We start from the raw sequence: 6,051 nt of genomic DNA, 5'->3' as shown, positions 1-6,051 counted from the left end.
TTTGTCTTGATAGTCCCTCTGCCAGGAACATGTTTTCCACAAGCCTGGCTTCCTCACTTGGTGATATGACTGAAATAATCCTCAAAATCCTCATAATCCAATAAGACGGAGACTATTGTTATCTTTAATTTACAGATGACAAAACTAAGGCTCAGAAAGATTAAATTATGGATTCAAAGTTTCAGGAGTGGTAAGCATCCAGATCAGGATTCAAATCTTGACCAGTCTGGCTCTAGGGTCAGCCATCTTAACCACAATGCCACCCTCATCTGGAGCTGCAGGGACAGGAAACCTGTGGGCATGGAGGGAGGCCTGATCAGCCCTATGGTTCAGTAAACTGGGGAGGCTGCAAAGGGAGGCAGGAATTGTGGAATGAACCTTTGAGCAGTGGGAGCTAGATAGACTCTGTGATTAGAACCAGAGAAAGGGAAAGGACATTATCTTAAAGATGCAGTAGGGAGTTAAAAAAAAGATACAAAGACATTCATCAATCTGCTAGAGGATCTTAGTGCAAAGTTCAGAGAATCTTACTACTAGATGTAATGTTAGTTCAGGCCAACCTCTGGCCCAGGCAGAAATGCTTCTATGGCATTTCCCTTTTATTCACTGAATAGTAAATGTGATGATTCATCAGAGACAGATGACAAGCTAAATATTCATAATGCTAAGAATACAGAAAAAAAATAGGGCAATAATTAGATCAATACCAAAGGAAGATATTTAATAAAAAATGAGTGTTTCAAAAACATCCTTGGCTCTAGTGACTTCAGTGGAGAATTTTTTCCAAATTCCTCAAAGAAGATCCTTATAGTATTTTAACTGTATTAGAATATAGACAATAATTTCATATTGCCCTGCCTATTTTATGAGACAAATGTGATTTTGATAGAATTTAATTAAAAAGTATGTATAATAACTTGACTACCACCAAACAGTGGAATGCAAGAATAGTACATTATACAGAAAATTGATGACTAGCATTCACTACAAAAATGATTAAATAATCATCAGTAAAATTCAACGTCTATTCCTAATTTAAATGTTAGAGGGAAATTCATATAGGAAAATGTAATCATGTTCAGAGAAGAGAGGAAGGGATAAGCTAAATCTAGAAAACTAATAACAATAACAACTATAACAAAAGAGAACCACATTTGAAATCCTGAATAAGATGTTTGTATTTAAATGGTCTAAATAAAAAAGCAAACTAGAAAACAAAAAACATATTTTTTTTGGTAAATGACATGATTATATACCTAAAAAAATCCAAGGAAGTCAACGAAAGCAAAGCAATGGCAGCAAGAACAACAACAAAATTCTAGAAGCAAAGAGTTCAGATTTACAGAGTACAAGACATCAATTTTTTATTTTCTTATCTCAGAATAATGTGATGAAGATTATCAATTTTTAAAAAATCTATATGAATCCCTAAATATTAGTGAGATAGAAAATACAGTATGAAGACCTTCTACTTACAACAGAACCAAAACAAATTACACTCCAGATTTAGCATATGTGACACATAGTATTTATTAAAGAAAATTTAAAAGCGTAATAAGAGTAAGAAAAACACGAGTATATGGAGAGCTAAATTCAACTGGTGTTTGGGAAGAAGAGTGTAGTAAAGATAAAAATAAGTTATTATAAAGAGCCATTTCAATTTGTTTGGTGAGATGGAGGGCTGCTGTAGACCCAGACATCCTCTAAAAGGGCTAGAATACGGATTCTTGCCCTAAGCTTCAGAGAAGGAATAGCAGCTCAAAAAGCACCAGGCATATATGAGGAGGGACTGAATTGTCTGGCTTCAGAGTGAGAGATGGAGGGACAACTCTCTCCTGATGCCAGTAGCAACATTGTTCTTTTGTTGAGCTTCCCCCTGCCCTCGCTCGCCCCCCCCCCCCCCCCACAAGCACAGGCAGACACCAAATCTGAGTCTTCATTAATCTGGCTAACACTGCTTTCACCCCATCCTGGTGATTCTCTGAGACCCACTCCCACCCAGTTCACACCCCCAGCCTGAACCTCTTTCAGGGGCTATAGCCAGGCTGGGCCCACACTGTAGATATTCCTAAAATCTCTCAAAGGTCCACAAGCCCCAAACAAGGAGTGGCTGGCCTTGGCACACCCTGTACCTCTTGCTAAGTGGCCCCAAGCTTGGCACTAGGGGCAGCTGGCCTCAGTTCATAGCATAACCACTCCCTGGTACCTCCAAGCCCAGCACAGACAGCTACCAACCACAGATCACTTTGTAGCTCTTACCAGGTGGCCCTGGGCTGACACAGGCAGTCAGCCCCTGCACAACAGCTCCTCCACTGTAGTCACTGCCAGTTCTCCTGAGGGTCAATACCACCCACTGATGTACCAACAGTAATCAAGGCTCAACTACAAAAGAAATGCACACATAACCCAAACAAGGGACACACCTGGAGCACCCAGCTCAGATGAACAGGGAGACTATGCCATTGGGCCCCACAGGACACCTACGACATAAGACCACTCTGCTAAGACTGGGAGACATAGCAGATCTACCTAATACATAGAAACAAACACAGGGAGGTAGCCAAAATGGGGAGACAAAGAAACAAGTCCCAAATGAAAGAACAGGACAAAACTCCAGGAAAATAACTAAACAAAATGGGGGCAAGCAATCTACCAGATGCAGAGTTCGAAACACTGGTTATAAGGATGCTCAAAGAACTTAAGGGAAGAATAGATTATTTCAGTGAGAACTTCAACAAAGAGATAGAAAACATAGAAAAGAACCAGTGAGAAAGGAAGAATACAATAACTGAAATGAAGGATACATTTGGTGAAGCAAAGGATTGAATCACCAATTTGGAAGACAAGGTGGTGGTAAACACCCAATAGGAACAGCAAAAAGAAAAAGAATACTAAAAAAAATGAGGATAGTTGAAGGGGCCTCTGGGACAACATCAAGCATAATAACATTTGCATCAGACAGAGAAGAGAGAGTGAGGAATTGAAAACCTATTTGAAGACATAATGACAGAAAACTTCCCTAACCTGGTGAAGGACATAAACATACAAGTCCAGGAAACACAGAGAGTCCCAAACAAGATGAACCCAAACAGGCCCACACTAAGACACATCATAATTAAAATGCCAAAGCTTAAAGACAAAGAGAGAATCTTAAAAGCAGCAAGAGAAAAGCAGTTAGTTGCCTATAAGGGATATACCATAAGACAGCTGATTTCTCAACAGAAACTTTGCAGGTCAGAAGGGATTGGCACGAAATATTCAAAGTGATGAAAAGTGAAGACCTATAACCAAGATGACTATACCCAGCAAGGCTATCATTTAAAATCGAAGGAGAGATAAAGAGTTTCCCAGAAAAGAAAAGCTGAAGGAGTTTATGACCACCAAACTAATATTACAAGAAATGTTAAAGGTACTTCACTAATAATAACAAAAATTAAAAATATGAATAAGAAAATATCACAAAGAAAAACATTCTCACTGGCAAAGGCAAACACATAATAAAAACAATGGATCAACCAACATTAAAGCTGGAACAAAGGTTAAAAGGCAAAAGTAGGAAGATCATGTGTAATTACAACAGTAAATTAAGGGATACACACAAACACACACACAGAAAAGAAGTAAAAATAATGACAAAAACATAAATGTGGAGGGGGTGAGTACAAATGGTAGGTATTTTTAGAATGCATTCGAATTTAAGCAACCATCATCTTAAAATAGACTGCTATAAACATGACTTGGTATATATGAAGCACGTGGTAACCACAAACCAAAAATCTACAAGAGATACACAAGAAATAAAGAGAAAGGAATCCAAACACGACACTACAGAAAGTCATCAACATACAAGACAGCAAGAGAATAAGGAAGGAACAGAGAGTAAATACAAAAGTAATCAGAAAACAATTAATAAAATGGCAATAACTACATACCTATCAATAATTGCTTTAAATGTAAATGGATTAAATGCTCCAATCAAAAGACAAATGGATAAAGAAGAGGTGGTACATACATACTCGGCTGTTAAAAAAAGAATGAAATTTTACCATTTGTTACAGCATGGATGGAACTAGAAGGTATTAGGCTGAGTGAAATAAGTCAGACAGAGAAAGACAAATACCATATGATTTCACTTATATGTGGAATCTAAAATCAAAATAAATGAACAGACAAAACAAAAACAAACTCAAAGATATAGAGACTGATGGTTGCCAGATGGGTGGGAGATAGGGAGGCTGGGTGAAAAGGTGAAAGGCTTAAGAAGTACAAATTGGTAGTTACGAAATAGTCATGGAGATGTAAAGTACAGGGAATAAGTACAGTATTAGAGAATAGTCAATAATATTGTAATAACTATGTAGGGTGTCAGGTAAGTGCAAGACTTATTGGGGGGAATCACTTTGTAATTTATATAAATGTCTAACCACTATGCTGTACACCTGAAAATAATATAATATTGAATGTCAACTGTAATTGAAAAAAATTTAAAGAGTTAGTCCAATATTAATTAAAATCCTCACTATATTTTTTATAGAACATGACATACTGGTTGTGACATTCAGCTGCAAGAGTGATTGGACAAGAATATCGGAGTTTTTAATAAGTAATTATGAAGCAAATGGGTAGATAACTGTGATACTAGCATATTTACCCTAACAGATTTTAAAACATAGCAGACCCAAGTGACAATTATCAAAAGCTTATAACATTAAGATAAAACCTGAAAATTCATCATTCATTCAACATATATTTAGGAACGATCTGTAGACCAAGCACTCTGCCAGGCAGTATTCTAGGGACTGGGTACACAGCCATAAGTAAGCTAGAAAAGGTCCCCAGGGTCATAGAGACAATTAACAAGTCAACAGATAAATGGGCAGGATAATTTCAGAGGGTGTAAAGTACAGTGAAGACCACAAGTGAATTGATGGATTGAGGGCTGTGTATGAGAGGGGCTCTTTTGGATTTGTCAATCAGAGAAAGCCTCTCTGAAGAGGTAGATTTTTGAGCCAAGATCTATGGGAATTCCAAAAATAATTTCAATAGATTATGTATGAATAAAGTTGCTTGGCAGACCTCATATGTGCAAGGCTCGTCTGAATACATAGATGATACATAGATGATCTTGGCAATTTTAACTTTAATTCTAACCTTGCTCTTAAGGATTTTATGGTCTACATTAAAACAACAACTGGGAGAAAATATTTGTAATGTGTATGACAAGGGGTTCCTACAAATCAGTAAGCAAAAGAAAACAATGGAAAACTGGACAAGTGATAAGAACAATAATTCACAAAAAAGAAAAATGGACTCTAAAAAGCCAATAAATAGAAAAAATGCTTACCCAGACAATAAAGAAATGCAAATTAAAACTATACCATACCAAAATTCACCAATTATAATGGTAAAAATGTAAAAGGTCAATATCATCCAATGTAATCAAAGGTGTGGGGAGTGGAATCCTTGTATCTTATCACTGGGATATAGTAGATGAGAAGAGCCCTTTTGAAAAGAAATTTGGTAGAATCTTTCAAGATTTTAAATGATAGCATCCTATGATTCAGCAACAGGAATTGATTCTACAGAAATTGAATCTCAAGGGCCTAAAGTTAGCTCTAGGTAAGGATGGCACTGCAGTAATGCTTTTAACGGTCAAAAAATAAGTGGAAAATATTCTATAAATCCATCAGTTGTGGGAATGATTGAATAAACTATGGTCAATACAGAATATGGAATGCCTAACAGCAACTAAAAAGACAGCTTCCCAGACATTACAGACTGATAAAAGAATGGAGACTTGAATGCTTCTATAAAAATTTAGAATATGTCTCTTTGGGTATCTATTTGTATAAACAAAAAAAAGACTGGAAGTCATGTCAGTTACTATGTTTGGGGAATCTATGTTTGGAGGGAGGAAAAGTGAAACTTTCATTTTTTATTTTGTACATTTTTAGTAGAGAAGAAAAATCCAATCTATTAAAGAAACAGACTATCATTTTTCCCTGTTGGAAAGGCAACATTTCTATTTCTGAATATTGACGGAGGAGTGCA

Source organism: Rhinolophus sinicus, chromosome 11, assembly GCF_057876585.1.
Source record: "Rhinolophus sinicus isolate RSI-liver-muscle chromosome 11, RSI-T2T, whole genome shotgun sequence".
Lineage (NCBI taxonomy): Eukaryota > Metazoa > Chordata > Mammalia > Chiroptera > Rhinolophidae > Rhinolophus > Rhinolophus sinicus.
This window is presented reverse-complemented; position numbering follows the sequence as displayed.